Source organism: Prenolepis imparis, unplaced genomic scaffold (genome assembly GCF_030444845.1).
Source record: "Prenolepis imparis isolate NDT839.2.m4 unplaced genomic scaffold, iyPreImpa1.0 SCAF_11, whole genome shotgun sequence".
Lineage (NCBI taxonomy): Eukaryota > Metazoa > Arthropoda > Insecta > Hymenoptera > Formicidae > Prenolepis > Prenolepis imparis.
In genome coordinates this window covers 8231849-8254047 of record NW_028141169.1, presented here as the reverse complement: position 1 = coordinate 8254047, position 22199 = coordinate 8231849, and the positions used below count along the sequence as shown (strand labels likewise).

Genomic DNA, 22199 nt, shown 5'->3' with positions numbered 1-22199 from the left:
AGAATTTATAATAACAGTATTATCAATAATAACAATTAATTATTTTCAGATGCTTGTTATAAATTAATTTTAAAGCGCATCTTTTTGCTTCTCTTAAAATTGTATTAGCGTATCACCACTCTATATTCTTGCAACAAAATAATATAAATAATAAATGTTACAACAAAAAAACATTTTACAATGGTTATAACAATGATTATTAAATAATTTAATACAGTAGATATTTCAAAAATGTATAAAACGTCAAACTATATCTTACTCCCTTGTTTTTAATGTTTAACAAAACAATTCAAATATTTTTAATAACACATTTAACTATAAATTATACAAACGTATAGAATGGTGCAAACATATAACAAAGTTCTTGCAACGATTTTAAAAGAAAGCGTTCACCAAGATGTCCAGTATCAATCACGTAATGAAGGAGAGAAACTTGGAGTTTAGAGAGACTTTTCAGTGATATAGATGTGTAACAAGAATTCCCGACTGTCCGAAAACAGCATTGATTTCGCTGTATCGGCGAACTTCGCATTCACTGATATCTTGGCCTTCGTGGTCATCATCGGAAAGACGACGCGGACAAGCCAACTGTCGTTAACCCCGAATCCCGGTGATCCCTCGCGGCCGAAATGGAGAGTGAGAGGGAGGGGTCGAGAACATGAAGGGTATCAAGTTCACCACAACCTTCCGTAAGCGGCGTGTCGGCGCGAAACTCGGTAGCCGCGTAACAAGAAAGAAGTAACTATCGTTGAAGCGGACTAGTTTGTTCAATGGCACGAAGACGCGAGAGGGCACGAAAGGGGGACAAGGGGGAACATAGGAAGGTGGGCCGAAGTTCCTCGCAAGAACAAGAACAAAGTTCCCGACCAAGACCCCCTCCGCTCTCTCGATCCTCTTTAACCCCCCTTGTGAGGTGTATACCCTCGCAGATGCGCGCACTTCGCGCACAACCGGTTCACCTTGGAAACTTTGACTAAAACCAAATTCCAAGTGCAAGCCGGCACATCCCTACGAGCCTACCTGCGAATTTGCCGCCGCGGCCGCGAAGTCACGCCGTCCTCGCTTTCCAGACGCGTCGGCGAAGCAACGCGAATTAAGATCTGTGCGAATACGTATTCAATAATCGATTGAGAAAAGCGTGAAGAGCGTGACATTGCGTTATTATACAGTGAGAAGAAAGAAAATGGTTTATAATATTATTCAGTGCCGCAGAAGATACAGTATCGCGAGTTGATTATCGTTGAACAAGTGTTGAAGAGAGATATGTGACATTCGCTATCTTGATATATTATAAACATCACGTAAACGAAAAAGTGAAAAATAAAGTTAATAATCAAATTCAAACTTTATGCTGACGATGAAAAAAATATTTATATTTAAGAAGAATTATAAAATTTGTTATTTCTCGCTCCGTCACATATAAGACACATATATGCACAAAAATTTCTTTTACATTATTATCAACTTGTCAAATATAAAAAGTGAAATACAAAGTTATTAATCCAATTCAAACTTTATGATGACGATAAAAAATATATTTATTTTTCCCTCCGTCACATATAAAATACATATATGCACAAAGATTTTTTATATAGTATTGTCAAATAATTACGATATTTAGTGCGAAATTTAACACAAATTACGAAAGAGATTTTTCCGGCGTTTCTTTGGAGATATAAACGTAAATTGGAAAGTTGTACCAAAAGTCACGAGAGATTCGAGATTGCGCCGAGTTCAAGAGAGACCTGCAGTGTTTCTTGGTACTCACTCTGCGTTGATGAGCGGGAGATCTTTCACGTCAATCGATGATCGTACAGATATCGGGAGCCTCCTGGGTTACCGCAAGAGATTACCTCTCTCGTACAATTCTAGGGCACCGTTTGATCTCTTCTCCGTTTACCGCGATCCTGATGCCGGAAGACACGTCGAGGAAGCTCAAAAGAGGAGACGTAGACCCGTGATCGACGTTAGGCAGCCCTACGAGGCCCGTCCGAACCGTCCGCGCCGCGACGTCGACGAAGAGCGCCGATTTTCCACGAGCAACCCCGAGAGGTCGTACAACACCACCGTCAAGAGGAGGACAGCGGTGGAAGAGAAAGAGGGGGAAGGGAAGGAAGCAGAAAGAGGGGTAGGTGGAAGGAGCCGGAGGAGGATTTCAAACTGGTATTGGTGAGGAAGAGACCGCCGACGTTGAACAGCACCGATACGCGATGGTGTGCGCGTTTGCGAGGAGTTAGATTAGAGAGAAGGAGAGACGCGAGTGTGAGAAGAGAGGAGAGCGAAAGAGAGACAAGGTTGGATGTGCGACGTTGGAGACGTGCATCAGTATTGGTGAGAGTAAAACTTTTCTCGCTTGTGTTCGTACGCACGCATCGACTCGTCTCTGAGGAAGAGAGAGCGAGAGATGACGAGGGGGAAGAAGAGCGACCGAGAATGGAAGAGAGGAGAGAACCGGAGGAGAGAGAAAGAGAAGGGGAAGAGGTGCAAAGGGGGAGAAAGATAGGGCGTAGTACGATTTTGCTAGTACGGAGACGAGGTTCCAAGCAAAACGCGTGGTCCACCTCCGAGTTATTTCCTTTTCCATCCTCTTCCCCTTTCTCCACAATCCTACCTCCCCCTGCGCCATCCCTTTGCTGCCCCTGTCATCCCTCACCCAGGGACCACCGCCGCAGCTTGGACGGCACAAATTATTACCCGTCGCAGGTGCATTTTTTCCTATTCCCTCGCTCGCTCGCCCTGTGCGCCTTGCCTTGCCGCGCTTCACTCCAAAACGTCCGTCGTGTGACAAGAAATTACGAGAACTCGGAAGCGCGACCCTTCGCCTCGCTCAATTACCGGCAACGAGGGTAAATCTCTCAGCTCGAGGTGCACGTAAACTGCAGCAGCCGGCGCGCTGTGATCTTAGGAGGAATCACGACATACGTAGTCAAAATGAGAGATCTTTAAACAGTAATAACAAGTAGCTGATAGAAGAAGGGAGAAAGAGAGAGATCAATTTTAATAATCAAAAGATACCACGCATAATTTATCGCGAAAACTATTATAATCTTTGCATACATACATAAAAAGATATCAAATTATATACGACTATATTCTTGAACGCGCTAATCGAAAATATTGCATTCTCCGATCATCTGTTAGACCGCCCCTCTTGCGTAACCCCGTTTTTTCCGGTAAATTGATTTCCCGTATAAGCACAATATATATACGCTATGCTAGCGTTGTGAGCTTTCAAGTCAGCTGTTTCGCAGCTATCTTGTCAACTATAAAATATGAAGCAGCTGATCTCATATTTTGTCGTAAATAATTATTCACGTATTGTTATCGCCGTCTGTATTGATTTCACGCACTAACGTTGTTCCGGAATATCTCACAAACAAAGCTTTGCAACCAGGGAAAATATGAAACTTTAGAGAGAGGAGACTAAAGAGCATCTCAACATAAATCTAATATCAGACTTTCTCATCTCACAAAATCACTTCACAAAAAAAATACTCCGCATTGCGCTGACGTATCTATACTATATATTTTTTCCCAATCTTCAAACATAACAGTGTGACGAAATGTCAAACTAAAGGATCGAACGTGTTCTCCAGTGGTGTCATTGAAATCGCTGCGATCGAATCGCGAATTATGCCTATCGAGGGACAAAGGGAGAGAGTGTCGACGGCTCTTCGCATCCCTCGCGGAAAAACCGAAGATACCATACGATCGTGAATGGCGAGCTCGTTCGCAGCCGACGGGTAGACGGCGGGCTACCAAACGTCGAGTTTAATGCAGATTAAGGAGCGCGGGGGAAGGGAGGGGACTAGAGGGTCCTTTGTAGAACGCGTTTCGTTCGGTATTAGCTGGAAGTAGCTCGTAGAACCTTGGTATTACCTGGAATTACGTCTCAATCTACCGTGGCCGTCGACTAAACTAATATTAAAACTTTTAACGTAGTTAGAGCGCGGCCCGTGGTTGCTTTACCGTCCGTGAAGCTCCATGCTCGCTCTCTCTATCCCTCTCTCTCTCTCTCTCTTCTACCTGTCCCTCATCTTTTAACCTGTCTCTCTTTCTCTCACGCAGACATACCATCCCCTTCTCGCCCCCGTACACGCGTATGTGTATATGCGTGAGTTGCATTGACCGCTACTGAACTTTGATGTGTTTCCTGCACAAAATTCACCTCCGAAGTCATAAATTAGCTACCGGAGACCGATGCGTTTCTCTTTGGCTCCCTCGAACCTGCACCAATACCACGAGCCAGCACTTCAACGAGCTCAAAAGCATCAAAAGCAAACGTCGGACAAACCTCACCGGTTGCCGATGGCAGGAATTATGGAAGTATGTAATATAACAAATATTCGATCTAGATTGTCACCTAATTTTTGTAACATACGTCTTCCATCCACATAAAAATAAAATATGTCTTTTTCTTTTCTTTTTCTCTGCGCTTGTCTGATCAAACAGCCACGATTATAGCGACGTTTTGTAGGAATGTCATATAACTTTGCAGTCATATGCACGATTATGACGAAAAGTTGTATAATCCATAAAATTTAAATTTATTTAATCGCGATTTTTATCTTTTTACTGGCCCATTTATATCTCACTACATTCCATATGAATGAAATCTTAATTAAAAATATAATTGACGATAAAAAATGTTTGTTGTAGTACACGCGAAGAGACATTCCCAAATATATATTAAACTAAATTCTCTCTAAAATCATGCTGTTAACCGTCATGATTGCACCAATTATTTTTGACACGTTTTCAAAGTTGTTTTCGTTGGTCACTTTCACTTTGCTGATCGTAGCCTATCTTTAAAGTGCGTCGGTTGTCTTCGTTCTCACCGGGACGAGAACTTTTTATTCCGACGCTTAAGAAACGGCCGAGTCTTGCCAGATCGGAGTTACTCCATTTAGAATCTATTAAGTGAATTAAGTTCCACCAATGAAGTAGTTCTTCTCGCTTCGCCTCTCTATCTTGCTTTCCGCCAACCGTTGGCAACTTTTACTTCTTCCAGCTTCCTTCCAAAGTTGTCCGAGGACGGAACGTCGGCCAGATGCGGAAAGATGGGAGAGGGAGGCAAAAATCGAAAATTTACTCTCAAATTCACACCGAATAATGCGAGAAGAGACGAGAGCGACTAAAGGAAAACCGTTTTAAACACGGCAGTAAAATCGAGCACGTTGTACGAGCGAAAATAAAAACTGTCTTGTATTCCGGAAATAATGTATCGGTATCTTGCAACTGAAACAATTAAGCGCCGTTTCACAATGTAAAGATAGAAGGAATGTCCTGTATACGAGCATACGACACTTGCATGCTTTCGCATTCAAGCCATAAGAAGATGTAGGTCGTTCTAGTTCCAAGACATATATGCATTTATATTTTTTTGTCTTACCAGACGTAGAAAGATCTGTATTAAAACTACGCTCGATAATATCTATCGATATTTACATCTTTGCACTTGTATTCACGATTAGTATACACATCGATATCAAAAATTATCATTTATCAAACATATGTAAGTCATATATTAGTATGCTCATATATAAAAGTAATAAAGAAATGTGTTAAACTAGTGTCAGAAAATTAATTAGTCAATAACAGTCTCGAATTATGAATTGTAATATTATCAAGATAAATAAATGATTTTCTGTCGTTACATATACATATGTGTGTATGTGTGTGTGTATTTCTCTTTCATTTATTCACAACGTAAATCCGAGGCTTTGTAATTAACGTGAGGATTCTCGTACACGTTTATTAATGCATATACGTATTGCACACACGCTTCATATTATAACGACAACCCGCGATTTCGCATTAACATTTAAAACACGACTCATTCGTATTTGGAAAAGAAATCGAAGAATAAAACAAATACGTTATTCAATAAATTCCTTAATTCACATCAACTTTCCATGCCTCACAATCTCTTACGTCATTCCTCGCTTCGATCATTCCGCGTGACAACGTGGCTTTTGTTTGATTGCAATCAATTTCCATAAATCATTCGCCACACTAAGCGTGATGATAATGTTGACGGATAATCTGTATTCGTGCGGTGCTTTGATGCCTTAATGAACAATTGCGATATTTACTTTGTCGCGGTACAAGATGATCGACTCTGCGTGTTCGAAGTTTCCTAAATGATTTAACTTACAACCGGCTATCTCATTAACAAGCACGTTTACAACCGCCCTGATATTGTCGCCTAACAGTGTTCATCAATACTTTTGAAACTATATTGCCTAGAGAAGCGAAAGTAAAAGTGAATGCAGAATGCAATAACTCTCTTACGATGATTAATCCTTCAGATGTATGTAAACTTAGAAACTGAATAAATTAGGAAACTAGTGTCATAAGAATTTAAAAGATCAATTTGAACTAATTGTCAACTAATTAATAACAATAAGCAATGAATAATTTGTTCTAGTTTATAATTGTTTACAGTATTCTTATATAAATCAATTAATTAATAAAGTAATATATAATTATTACTAAATATAATAATGCTTTATAATGTATCACAATATCACATATAACTTGAATTGAATTTTCTAATTCTATAAATGCAATATTAAAAAAAAAACAGAATAGCGTCGATATATTTGAAACGATACAATATGAAGCGATGTGCGCAATTTTTACCATATAATTGCTATACTAATAATGTATCTTAAACGCGATAGAAGCGATCGCGTATAAAACATCCTCGCGTTCGCAAGCCTCGAAGAGGAGTGTTGGAACGTCCTGCCCCGACGAGGTTTTCATCCCTCCCCGCGCTCGCGTCCTACCCTCGAAATACTAGAGATCTCTCCCGTCTCTCTTTCTCCTCCTGCGTCCTCTTTATCGTTCCTCCTCTTACCGGAAACGTTCGCGCAAGCGTGGCCCCACTCTCGCTGAAAGCTCGTCGACGAGACACACTCGGGAAAAGCTCCGCGTTCCACGCCTCCCACGATAGGCTTACTTTCGCGTTACTTTTTGCCAGCTAAGAGGACGACGCCGGCGTCGTCTCGTAGGTGGTCGTGGGGTCCATACATGGCCCAGGAGGAAAAAGCTCTCTTCCCCGTCGTCGTCGTCGTCGTCCAGGAAAGAGCTTTCCTACAAGCCGGGCTCGCTGCTTTCTCTTTTTGCTCTTTCTCTCCGTTTCGCGCGACCGCCGTCCTTTCTTCAGGGTACCACCGATTCCCGGCTTCGTCTTTTTGCGCCCCGCTTCTGTTTCCGAGCTATCGCGAACAATAAACGACGGTACTCTCCGGAATATAGCCGACACCGAAACGACAGCCAGAAGGGATCCACTCCGAGTCGAAAGTAGAGTATTTGTCTGACATGTAATTGCTCCCGATAACCCGCCGTTTGAGAACGATTCGCGATTCCGTCCGTTAATAGTACATCACGATAGTTTGAAGACAAATCGATTTTCCTCCAGCGCATTATAAATCACTGAAATATATTTGATATATGTATATGTAACGATCAAAATAGCAATATTGCACATAATGTTTGTTGCACAAGTGGATATTATTTGCTTCTCAAATAATTTTACAAAGACATAATTATAAAGTACTTTATCTTAAAACTGAAGATTTGAAACCATGTTTTTGCTCCCCAACCGATTGCCGGAAAAAGGAAAACCGCAAGACGGTGAAACGGTAATTATGCAGGCACTAGTACTTTACGCGGAAGTAGGAAAAATCCTGAAGCGAAGTATGTTAATGGCCGAAAGTGAAATAAAACGGCCGCGAGGTCACTCGAGCGGCAAAGTTCAAAGTCCAAAGTTCGGTCGCCACCCCTCAGATCCCCTTTCCTCGGAGACGCAACTCCCGGACTTTCCGAACATCCCCGCAAGAGTGGAATCACCGGGGTATTCTACTAGAGAATTCGCCGTTAAAGAAATGAATAATAAACATGCTGCGTGATCTCTCTCTCTCTCTCTCTCTTTAAAAGGATTCTTTAAATATTCTTTAAACGACCGTCGAATTATTTATTTGAGTTGCTAATAGTTATTTACATTACTTATTGCCAAGAATATTAATATGCACTTGGCTTTTGCATGTTTAATTATTATCTTCCTAAACTGTGCGTTACTATCGACAAAATAAAAATAATTGCTCCAGTAAAGCATGATGAAGTCGTCGGAGCATCAAGATATCTTACAGCGGGCTCATCGAAGTTGAAGTTTGCCAAAGGGGTTACTGATCTGATTTTAGGGGCGTTCGACGGTAGCTTTTAGGGGCGACCAGCGCAAGATACAGGCAGATATAAGAAAGCAAACACGGACGACACGTTTATATATCTGTATATGCGTATTTGTTCGTAAATACGGGAACCCAAGGCGTTGCGTACGAAGGTAAATATTGACAGGGGAAGAAATAGAGAGAAAGAAAGGAAGAAAAGAAAGAGAGGGAAAGAGAGATAGGCAGAGAAGCGCGTATATAGTCTCATATATCCATCGGAGGAAGAACGATGATGCCTCGTGGTCCGAGGCATAAATCCATCGGTTTGCTCTCTATCTTAACTCTCGCTCTACGTACCACCTCGAGGCATCGAGGAGGCTTTTTCTGAGATCAACCTCCGCGATCTCGTCTGCAATTTTTATTGTCTCGGGGGCGCCGTCAGTCTCATGTGTCGGTCCAGTTCGAAACTGACTAGTCGCATTTGTAATCAATTCACTTATTTATAAATTAGATAAAGGCATAATTGCAACTGTATATTTTTCTACAAGTATTCAGAACGTAATTTGTTAATTAATGTATAATTAAAGTTCACTTTTTTATACGTCAAAGAACATAAAACATTTAAAAATCAAAAACTTTACAATAAATATTATCATTACATAATCTAATTAATTGTCTTTTAAAGTAGACGCAGCATACATGATATATTATTTCGCAATTATTTAGCAGTTTTTTGACTACTTGCGAAAAGCGAGCATGATTGCAACGTTAAGCGAGATGTCCTATTGAATGTTAAATGATACGAAAATGAGGAACGATGCCGGTCGTAAAGCAGGAAAGGAATGCCGTCGACGTTTTCTCCGTCGATGGCCGCTATCGCAATATTAATTGACGCAAGAAATTAGCTTCGCGATCCCTGAGAATGATTGATCGCATAATGAGAAATCCCTAATAATGACCTCGACGTTTTGGGGTCCGGAGAAACCGTGGTGGTGGCGGCGGTGGCGACGATGGTCGGGGGTGGAAAGGTATTAAGAAACGACATTAGATTATAATTTATATTAAAATCTGTGCAAGGAGATAAAGAGAGGAGACACCCACCGACGGTCGATCTCAACCCTTCGCCAGTGGCGTAACATCCGTCGTCTTAAGACGATCAACATGATACTTGTGAGTGTTAAGTTAAAAAATTATGTAAACTTAGAATGTAAATTACACATCTCTCTTTTTTCTCGAGAAAAAAGTGATATCTAATAAAGAGGTTACAAAAAATTATTACATTCTTTGCAATGCAATTGATAAAACACAAGTATATAATAATTATAATAAGAAATATAGACTTTCTATAGAAAAGTTTCTTGTATCGCTGATTATTGATAATTTTAAAGATAATTTTATAGATTCGTTAAAATTATTCAATAATAATAATACAATGAAAATAAAGAATCAAAGTGTCATTTTAATTAGTCTCTACGCCAATGAAGAATAATCAAGGGGTGGTCCAAGGGACGCTTTATAGCAGAGAAGTGAGAAAGAGAGACAGAGGCTGAAAGTACATCGCACATAAGGCAGGCAACGCGATAGAGAATGTATTATAGTGAAGCAAAGATGGGATAGAGGGACAGCATACTTAGACGTAATGGGATACAACTTTAGACTTATTCCAATTAAGATATTGAGCGTGCAAATGCTCGGCATAACATGTTACATTCTAAAAAGTATTTTTCAGTCAACACACCACTCTTGGAAAGATCACTTAAATGCACAATGAATAGAAATTAATAATAAATATATTAATGTAAGAATATATTTTTTATATATAAAGAAATCTATTTTTACAAAATAAACAACAAATCGATAATTTTCGTAATATAGTTATAATACCGATAAAAAAATCATAAATATGTGAAACAATTTATTAAAATAATTTGAGCCTAAGAATCGTCTAAAACTTAAATTTTCGTTCTTATATTTTGTTTGATCCAAATCTCAGAGTTATATAAAATGAACCTATAGTGTTCTTTTTCTATTGCAATTATCGTCAATCCACGATTCTCTCGTTACCAATAATAAAGTGTGCGATTTATACGAGTGTTTATGGCGAGAAGCACATGATTGCGCGAGTGCAAGGACCTGCCAACAGGACGAACACGACGAACGAAGAGACCCTCTTTACTCGCCGCCGACGGTACGAAACGAGACCCGCATTACATCCGAGCGACAGGACGATATCATGAATTATAAAATGACGGTAAAAGCGAAAGTTTCCAGTGGTTTCGCGAATCCAGCAGCGAGGAGAGGAGAGAGGGAAGGAAAACGAGACAGAGATCGCGGCAGCGAACGAACCAACCAACTAACCGACCAGACAGGCTCCTCCTAATTTAATGAAATAGCGAAGGGTTAGGCTTCTAGCACTTGATGCGCCGAGCAAATGTTTAGGCAAAGTAACCCGGATACATAACGAATACGGAAATGTAGTTGTGCAACGCATTCGCAGGTTTGACGATATGCTTATGTATCTTGCGTTTTTCCTTCCACGCTTATTTTCTGCTTTATACAATTTGTTATTTACTATGTCTTTCTTTACACGACATGACAATGTAATAGTCTATTACCTAACGTGAAAGAGCATTGTTATAAAATATTGCTTAAATGTACATTAATATTCCACACAAAAATAAAAACAAAGTTTTTATTTTAAAAAGTTTTTAAAAGTTAAAAAAAACAAATTGTAATTATATATATATTTCTTTTTTTAATTCGCAACTTGCACATCAACATTATAGCTCTGTTCAAATATTACATTATATAATTTGCTTCTAAAGAGATGAAGACGACCTCGGAATATTAATAAACTGCATTGTGTCCGGTATCTATTTACGTGTATCCCTCGCGCCCTCTTTCCCGTTTCCCTTTATCCTCGAGAAAGATCCATTAAAATGGATGTGAGATGCTTTTTGACGACGGCGATAGTGATGCTAGCTCGCAGCATCCGCGCCAACCCATCCGACCTCGCTCTCTGCCTCCGAGCGGTGAACATGCAAATGCGAAACCGGTTACGCGAGCGTTTTCACGTCCGCAACGAGGCGGTAACGAGAGAAATCCGACGAGACGTCTCCTGGATAATTTCCCTCCTATAGGGCACACGAAAGTGTCCTACGCATACTCGATTATCAGCGTAACGAAAGGGCGAAATCCGCGTTGTTCGTCGTCTATAAGTTTGAACGCCGTTTATAAGTTAAAATTTGAAAGCTTTTTTTAAAAATACAGTATTATTTTTTTATTGACCTTTTTAAAAGTATTTTATGATTAAACCGCAGAAAAAAACGCCTTCAGAACTTTAATATTTTTCTAAATATGTGTGTGAAAAGTAGTCGTTCAAGTTTCTTGTTTACTATATAGCGCAGAAATAATATATATTAGTAGAATTTAAATCGAACTGTTGGTCAAGTAAACTTTACGAGAAAGATGAAGGGAGTCGCTTCTGAAATGGACATCCCCGCGTTCGCGCCGATATATCTCCCTAACTTCAATCTGGCAATACTCGGCACAATACCGTTCTCATCCAGGAGGTCTGGTCAGGCGACGATGGAAACGAATGGGAGGACGCTCACCGGTGGTAGTAATCTGGAGGTATTCCCCGGACAGCCACGCGCGTCAGGACAGGAGGGAGAGGGAGGGGAGGGGGATGAGGAAGTGCGATGACTGTACGACGGGCAAGGAGTGTCAGGTCTGCGGGGAGGACGGCTGTGAGGAAGTGAGTTAGAAAGAGAGAGGGAGCACGGTCGTGATTACAGTGCCGTGTATTCAAATGGTCAGTCCGACCCACACCAATCACAACGAGCACCCCCGAACATCCCCGATACCCTTGTCTAATGCCAAAGGGACCAACACCGAGTGTACGCGGTGACATTGAAGTGCGCGAGCGTGCGACGTGTCCACACGCACGCACGCACGCAAGCACGCACCGACCTCTCGCACGTCGAATCGAGAAATGGTAATATGCAACTTGGCCGACAAGCTTCCCTCCGTCGACTGGAAAATTCGAAGGACCTCCCCAGAGATCCGGCTGACCGTTGCAGGACATCGAAAGACCTCGAGAGCTCCCAGTCTCCCGTAATAACGTACCCTTCGTCGTCACACTATTGCATCGCTTGATATGTTGCCCTCGCGGAGACAAAGAACTCAGTACCTCTTTCTCTTTCTCCTCCTTCTCTCTCTAGTCATTTCAGATTTTTTTACTTATATTTGCAATGTATTGAAAATTGATCTAAATATAATCATAATAGAAAAATTAGGTCTCTCAAATGGGGAAAACGTTCTTATAAACGATCGCATTACTCTAGAGTCGAGACAACTTAGACTAATAGTTTGTAACGGACAAACATTATGCAAATCGAGTCAATCGTCGAACTTGAAAGATAACCTCCTTGTTGGCAGGCGTGATAACTAGTAGTAGGTAGGTAGAGATCTAGGAGAACGAGAAGGAGACGGTGAAGATGGCGAGAGGTCGTAGGACGACCCTAGTTAGTCCCGGGTCTATGAATCGTTAATGCTAATCAGGATCGCCAGGGCTGCGGACGAGGTGACGTCAGCCCTTCGTCAGAGATATGGACGCGACGAAGGGACTTGATCAATTAACCCTTCGCGATATAGATAAACTTCGAAGACCGTACGGTTGTACAACTAAATGTACAAATGCAATATTAATATTAAGAAACAGAATTTAATAATAGAAAATAATATAAATTCTAAAAGCACAAAAGAAAGTTAAGAATATGATAAAAATAGATCCATTCGCATTATATTCTTTTTAAAATAATTATACACGGATCTAGCATGTCAGAAGAAAAAACTATCTTTTTCAAAATCCCATGACATTAATACAGAAGTAAATTAATTAAACATAGTTTATATTTGCTGTGTTCTCTTCAAGAGAAATAATATTTTTATAATATGAAGAAAATGAAGAAAATTCAAAAAACATTAAATTACGATGGCATTAAAAAACATACGCGTTATACGATCCGTTCAAACAATCGATCAATATAATGAACGCGAACGCGGAAGCACAGATTAGAAGGAGATCATCCCTTTTCCGAGGACTCAGCAAAATGTCGCGATACCGGAGAGCAAACATTTCGCGAAAGGGGAGAAGAGACGTCGACCGGGGGTTGATTCCGTTCGGCTGCCGCGCGAATCGCCTCGCACAAGTGTGCCTTATCTACCGACGAGAATATAAATTTTGTCGAAAGGTCGACGATGCGTTACGGGGACGCATACGACAATTCGCCATCTCCTATTAGCCATTGTTTGCTGCGGGCTTGACCCAAGATTAACGCTCACAGACTGTCGGTCGTTCGTTTTATCGGCCATGTCGCACACATCGTAAGAAGTGCCTCTGTGAGAAGGAACTTATACGACATTGCCACTTATCTAACAGAATTGGTTTCCGAATTTTTTAAATTTCAATAGAGGCTTTCAGCTTTCCCTTTAAACGTAATGTTATCATATTGTATATTAAATAATAAAAATTTAAGTACTAATATTTAATCAATTTGATAACAATTATTTATCAGCTGATGTTTTTCCAATTTTATGATGACATTCTTATTTCATTATTAACTTGATACAGATATTGACTTGATATGAATATTCGATACTACGTGCAAGTATGAAAAGAAGCGAAGGTAGGGTTTATTTCAAATTTTACGAGCGTGCTGCACCGACTTAACTCACGCCAACTCTGACGAGTCCAGAGAGCGTGCCGTTGGAAGGCGCGAAGTGAAAAATGTGAGAAACTTGCCGCTCCCGACCACGTGCAGCTGACGATTGCATCACGGTCCGCGTGCAACGAATATGCAACGCGAAAATATAATTGTGTAATAACGAGATATATAGCGAGAGATATTTATTTTTCAAGGCTTATGGAAGCTCGCGCAGACTTGGTACAAACCAGGTTCGCAATTAGTAGCAACGAGCAAAATTAACATGCGCAAATAAACGCTACAGTGTCGTCCTACCGTGTACCCTATATGCGTTTTGCTGGACACGCAAACTTTTCAGCAGATTTTTTCAGCAGATTAGCAAATGTACCTCTCACTGCGGAATACTGAGCTAATCTAGAAAATTTTCTTTTCATAAATTTTTAGAAGTTAAAATAAATGTTTCAATTTATTAAAAATTAAAAGATTTTGGTAAATAAAAAATATAATTAATAGAATTTCAACTTTGACAATTAAATCACGATAATTTTTAAAAGCAAAAACTGCGTAGAAAAATAACGTTATCATTGAAGAAAAATCGTTCTCAAAAATGAAATCCTGTATAACTTTCCAAAGCTCGATGCAAATTTGCAAATACTCTATATATGATGATTCAAAGCTTGTTCGTATTGAAACGGTGACTGTTTTTCTGCCGCTTCATGTGCGCGATATTTCGAGGACGAGTAAATATTCGGCACTGACCAGCTCAACCCTGCCGACGAGTTTCGGCAACGCTGAAGGGGGTTAACTAGCGAGCTAACGAATGCAATATGTCGGAGCCGGCTAAAAGCAGGAAATCGCTACAACGAGCGGGCCGAGACCGACCCGTTGGTCATTGTGAGCACGAAAACGCGCTCCGAAAAATGCAGCCGAACAGCCGGCAGCGATTTTTGTCAGTTATTCAGTTATTAGTTTCATTCAGGGAAACGCTAGCTGCGTGTTCGACGCCCTGCAGACGCGAATACGCCGCGGCTGCTTTGTCGTGGAGCGAATTCCCGCGGAATTTCCGTCTCCTTTCCACGCATTTTTGTTTTATTCATCGGTATATAGCGAAAAAAATTAATGATCCCTTTCCGCTGCGCGGAATGCGAAATACGAGACTCGCGTTTCGATGAATAATTATTATCCCAATTTTTGCCGAGGCCATATTTCATTATACCAGGCTTATTTGATCAGTAGAAACAATTATATCGATCGTGGCAAGCACAAGTCGACATTTGTGTACAAATTTTTCTCTGAAAATTTCTGGATCGTCGACATAATACAGTAAGGTAAAAAAAATCAAACGATAGACAGAAAGAACTGTAATATCGCTGACTAATCGAACAATAATTAACGAGCACGTCGCGCGATCGATAAATCGTTCTCGTTATCGGGATCACCGATTTCGGTTTTCCAGAAGTGCGTGCTTCTTCTTCAAGCACTCTCGGAGGGACGGCGAATTGCGGGGGGAAAGAAGGGGGGCAGCGATAAATTCCGCAAGAGCTGCGTAAGAACGGGGGCGGAGGGCGGCTCGTCGATAATAAGGGGATGATCTCGCGATAAGGGCGGCGGCATTAATTGAGATTCCAGATAGAGTGTGGTAACTTTTGCTCGGAGCCGCGAGCTCGGATAACGATCGCCGGAACAATGGCAGCTGCGGCCGCATCTGGGCTGCATCGAGAGTCCATGAGAGACTCGATGCTCGGGCGAGCAGACAGGGTGCAGGAGGAAAGAAATGGGGCTGCCCCGCGAACGGAAAAAGAAAGGAGACGAAGGGAAACGGACTTTGGCTCTTGATGCCGCGGGAGAGTCCATAAATCCATTCACGAGCGATAACTCGAATCTCATCCTTTCTCCTCTGCACTACTAGTTTGTCTCGCTCTACTTTTTCTACAATCTTAGCGATTTGATCGTAGCTGTACCCGAGCGATAATATTCTTGATATCAGATATAAAGTTGTATAGCTTCTCCTTGCACAAAATACAACTACCATGTCCTTGTAGAGAATGCAACGTTATGTATAATGCTAGTTTTAAACAACGGTCTCTATCTCTATCATAGCATCAACTAATGCAAAACACTAAACTGATGTAATAACCGAGAGGGAAAAATTAAAATGTATAAAGCTATGCTTTGTATGGGCAGAGGATGATTTAAATCCAGGTACAAGGAGCTTTAAACTGAAGGATTCAGGATTCTGCAGCGTGCTGCCCTCGGACGACGATGGATCGAAGTCAAATAGTCTAACTACTATTAATTAATAAGAATTTATTTTCCTCTATTGCTTTCGAAATTAAAAGTATTTTCGAAATTATATTTGTAGAACTTTATTTATATGAGTTGTTTCTACTGCACGTGTAAAAGTAATTTTAAAAAATATATATTTTATACAAATCTTAAGAGTCGTGAAGATCAAAGTTAATTCAAAATTCTGTCAATTAATTTATATAAAAATTTTATTCAAAAAAAAGAATGAAATTGATTGATAGATTACATAGAACATTAAAAAAAGTATTTTAGAAAAAATCCTTTATAACTTTACGAAAAGAATATCTATAAATATAAGAATAGATATAAAAATAAAGCATAGCGCGTATATATTGTCAATTATCTCTATGATAAATTATTAATATATTAGAAAGACTCAATTTTTACGTATATCTTATACATATGGAAATAATTGTATTGGTATCTAGATTCTCTCTCTCTCTCTCTCTCTCTCTCTTCCTCTTTGAAATATTACATCTGTTGCGGTATATCTATGTATTACATCACGATACATGTGTAATAACGTATGTATATGTAAAGCGCAACAACGTTAAGCATCATTGGCACAAGATGCCTCCTGCTTCCCGATAGATTCCACCGATTTCATCTGATAAATTTCACTGGGCGGATATATTCAGGTAACGGAAAGCTATTACAAGGCGATATCTATCGAGGTGGAGCGGACGGGAGGGCCGCCTGGAGAGAAATAAAGAGCGATTGCCTCGGTAAATCAGAGCCCTCCACCCGCGCCATCGGGACCGCCGCCACCCTTCGTGCTCGCCCGGCAGGAACACCTTCCTTCCGCCGAGTCGTCGTACTGCATACCGCGAAACGAAGAACACGAAGAACATACGTATCGAGACATTAGCGGACCTTCGTCGTCTACCCTCCCCGAAAACGCATCTGTCTCTTCTCTTCTCTTCTCTCGCCTTCATTTCAACCCATTCGATGGCCTGTACGAGCACGACGGGATGGCATTACCGCGCTCGCTCACCCCCGAAAGTATTTCCCGAACAGCGATAAAGCACCGCGATGTATCATCCGTTGCGCGCGACCGCGCGCGGCTAATAAATTCCTGTCGAACACGACCGGAATCCTCCTGTCCTCATTTCGTCGCGCAGTTACACGAAACCCGTTGCCCCGAGAATTGTTTATTCTCTGACTAACGCGTAACGCACATAATTTCCGCAGACGAAGAATTTACATGAATAAGGACATTTGAATGAGGAACGTACGTCACATATATATATATTATTCTATCAATTTTTCATTTTTAAATGACTCTAATGCTATGAAAAAGAAGGCAAAAGTTTTGCTCTCGTTTCTATTATTATTATTAATATTTAGAAATTTTATTTTCGACACAGAAACAAAAATATAAAAAAACAACATATATTTTTTCTTATATAATCTTCAGTGATCTGTCAAATGTACTATTTCTTACGAGATTATTTCCTATGCTGATTACAACTTGTAAGTAATATTTAAAAGAAGAATTGCAAGAGAATCTCCAATTTTTTATATCTAAAATTATTTAATGTAATATACTTGTGCTACTTTAACGACAAGAAATATGTCTAGTAATTTTTCAAGTTATGTCTCATGAGACCATCGCAGGCATTCTCGTGGAAAATGGCAATACTGTACGTGATATAGTTCGGAACGAGAAGAACATACACGCGCGGCAAGCTTTTTGGCCGTACAATCGCTAAACCCCGTCCACGCTCATGTAATAATAAATCGGGCGATCGCCATCGATAACAACTGCAAAGATACGCCGTTATCTCGCGCAGCGGACGGTCTGGCCGTTTTATAGATAATTTATTGGCTGAGCAATTTGTAAGGGTCCGAATAATGGCGCAGAATCCAACGAAATCCTGCCGGCTATACCAACTCGCTAAAGACACGTGAGTTTATGGCCGGGGTGAAAATCCCTCGAATTCACTTACTGCTTTAGTTTCAGATCTTCCTCTATAATTTATCGCGTGAAATTTCTTCACTATTTAATGATTTAATCCATATTCTCATCACACAGAATTAGTTTTTACGGTACAGTCTTTGAGATGTGAGACACTCTCGAGAGACAAAAGATTGCAAAACTGTAAAGTACAGATATTTATTCGTCGAGTCGCGTTTGTGTTTTCATATATTTTTTTTCTCTTTCCCCTTACATATATTTTATATAAAATTCGTATATAAAAAAAATTATATATATTTAAAATCTCTATTCACATGTTTATTTTAAAGCTTACTGAATGTACCTAAATTAAAACATATTTTTATTTTTAATGCAACAATTATTTATTGACGCTCTTTTCCGAAATGTCGATTTTTTCTAAAATTAATTAACAATTACAATTTTCACATTAACCCGTTACGAAGGACTTCCATCTTCATGGCGGCTCTTCGCATCGAAATTTCCGCGGGATATTCAGGACGTCGGAGAAACTTGGAAATTATAAACTCGTCAAGCATTTACGAGAAACGATTAAAGCCAGCCCACATCGTCATGGATAACGGTGACGAGAGAGGAGAAAATGGACGAGAAAAGAGAGAGAGGGGAAGAGAGAGACTTCTATCGCGACTAAGCCGACGGTAGTCGCCGCACGCACGTTCCCAAATTCTATCTCCATCCTTCTCATCAACCGTGTATCTTTTCACCCTCTATATATATACATATATATACGTCCTTCTCCATCACATACAAAACGATTTATCAAGCTTGCATCGGCATAACGGCTTATTCATGTGCGCGAATCCTCTCGAAAGCGCGGCTTAACGATCTACTTCCTGCGGTCTGACACAGGATTTTTCGGGATTCCTTAATAGTTCCGTTGATATCCCGTGACAATTTCATTGTCGGCATTTTTCCCGATTGCACGTGCAGTCGGTGTCCAGAATGATTGTCTAGACGTTTTGTTTTCTGCAGACAATCTTACGAATTTAGGTATTTTTATATAAATCGAAAAAGTAATAGAAAAAAATTATATATGTATTATATAACACTTTATATAAAATCCTATGTACATATATATGTATAGGTAGATACTGGCGGATTCGGAGGGGGGGGGGGGTTAAAACCCCCCTTGCAAATTAAAAGAAACAGTTTTACTGAATTTGTTTAAAAAATATAAATAAAGAAAAACAAACATTAAAGAGTTATCGACGTCAGGATCCGCTAGTGTATATATATAAGTATAAGATACACTGTAAATTATACTCATTACGCATTCAAGGAGTTAAGTATAGATTAAGTCAGACATAGAACAAAATGATGAGATAATTTCATTGCACGAAAATAATTAAAGGTGAAATTCTTTATATCTATATAATATATATATATATATATATATATATAATATATATATTATATCTATATAATATATATTATATCTATATAATATATATTATATAGATACAAAGAATTTCGCCTAATTATTTTCATACAACAAAATTATCTCATTATTTCGTCCTATGCGTGACTTAATCTATACTTAATTTCTTGAATGCGTAATGAGTATAATTTACAGTGTATCTTATACATACATATTGTATATATTATATATTATAGATATAAAGAATTTCGCCTAATTATTTTCGTGCAACGAAATTATCTCATCATTTCGTCGTATGTCTGACTTAATCTAAACTTAACTCCTTGAATGCGTAATGAGTATAATTTCCAGTGTATCTTATACATACATATTGTATATATTATATAGATATAAAGAATTTCGCCTAATTATTTTCGTGCAACGAAATTATCTCATTATTTCGTCGTATGTCTGACTTAATCTAAACTTAACTCCTTGAATGCGTAATGAGTATAATTTACAGTGTACCTTATACATACATATTGTATATATTATATATATATATATATATATATATATATAAAGAATTTCGCCTAATTATTTTCGTGCATGAAATTATCTCATCATTTCATCCTATGTCTGACTTAATCTAAACTTAACTCCTTAAATGCGTAATGAGTATAATTTACAGTGTATCTTATACATACATATTGTATATATTATATATATATATATATATATATAAAGAATTTCGCCTAATTATTTGTGTGCATGAAATTATCTCATCATTTCATCCTATGTCTGACTTAATCTAAACTTAACTCCTTAAATGCGTAATGAGTATAATTTACAGTGTATCTTATACATACATATTGTATATATTATATATATATATATATATATATATATATATATAAAGAATTTCGCCTAATTATTTGCGTGCATGAAATTATCTCATCATTTCATCCTATGTCGGATTTAATCTATACTTAACTCCTTGAATGCGTAATGAGTATAATTTACAGTGTATCTTATACTTTTATATATATATTTTTTATATATATATTTTATATATATTATATATATATATATAAAAGTATAAGATACACTGGAAATTATACTCATTACGCATTCAAGGAGTTAAGTTTAGATTAAGTCAGACATAGGACGAAATGATGAGATAATTTCGTTGCACGAAAATAATTAAGCGAAATTCTTTATATCTATATAATATATACAATATGTATGTATAAGATACACTGGAAATTATACTCATTACGCATTCAAGGAGTTAAGTTTAGATTAAGTCAGACATACGACGAAATGATGAGATAATTTCGTTGCACGAAAATAATTAGGCGAAATTCTTTATATCTATATAATATATACAATATGTATGTATAAGATACATTGTAAATTATACTCATTACGCATTCAAGGAGTTAAGTTTAGATTAAGTCAGACATACGACGAAATAATGAGATAATTTCGTTGCACGAAAATAATTAGGCGAAATTCTTTATATCTATATAATATATACAATATGTATGTATAAGATACACTGGAAATTATATTCATTACGCATTCAAGGAGTTAAGTTTAGATTAAGTCAGACATACGACGAAATGATGAGATAATTTCGTTGCACGAAAATAATTAGGCGAAATTCTTTATATCTATAATATATAATATATACAATATGTATGTATAAGATACACTGTAAATTATACTCATTACGCATTCAAGAAATTAAGTATAGATTAAGTCACGCATAGGACGAAATGATGAGATAATTTTGTTGTATGAAAATAATTAGGCGAAATTCTTTGTATCTATATAATATATATTATATAGATATAATATATATTATATATATATATATATATATAAAGAATTTCGCCTAATTATTTGTGTGCATGAAATTATCTCATCATTTCATCCTATGTCTGACTTAATCTAAACTTAACTCCTTAAATGCGTAATGAGTATAATTTACAGTGTATCTTATACATACATATTGTATATATTATATATATATATATATATATATAAAGAATTTCGCCTAATTATTTGCGTGCATGAAATTATCTCATCATTTCGTCGTATGTCTGACTTAATCTAAACTTAACTCCTTAAATGCGTAATGAGTATAATTTACAGTGTATCTTATACATACATATTGTATATATTATATATATATATATATATATATAAAGAATTTCGCCTAATTATTTGCGTGCATGAAATTATCTCATCATTTCATCCTATGTCGGATTTAATCTATACTTAACTCCTTGAATGCGTAATGAGTATAATTTACAGTGTATCTTATACTTTTATATATATATTTTTTATATATATATTTTATATATATTATATATATATATATATATATAAAAGTATAAGATACACTGGAAATTATACTCATTATGCATTCAAGGAGTTAAGTTTAGATTAAGTCAGACATAGGACGAAATGATGAGATAATTTCGTTGCACGAAAATAATTAGGCGAAATTCTTTATATCTATATAATATATACAATATGTATGTATAAGATACATTGTAAATTATACTCATTACGCATTCAAGGAGTTAAGTATAGATTAAGTCAGACATAGGACGAAATGATGAGATAATTTCGTTGCATGAAAATAATTAGGCGAGAAATTCTTTATATCTATATAATATATATAT

At 38.1% G+C, this 22199-nt stretch overlaps 1 protein-coding gene and 1 long non-coding RNA gene across 12 annotated transcripts in view; one reads left to right on the top strand and one right to left on the bottom strand.

The window, feature by feature from the left end:
* The window catches only part of LOC145943055 (uncharacterized), a 300469-nt gene that overhangs the window by 179904 nt on the left and 98366 nt on the right, over positions 1-22199 (bottom strand). The gene's annotated exons all lie outside the window — the stretch shown is intronic.
* LOC145943061 (uncharacterized) lies at positions 2151-5502 on the top strand. The gene is made up of 3 exons (XR_014426469.1): positions 2151-2331; positions 4069-4326; positions 5012-5502. It is a non-coding gene; the product is annotated as an uncharacterized LOC145943061 (long non-coding RNA).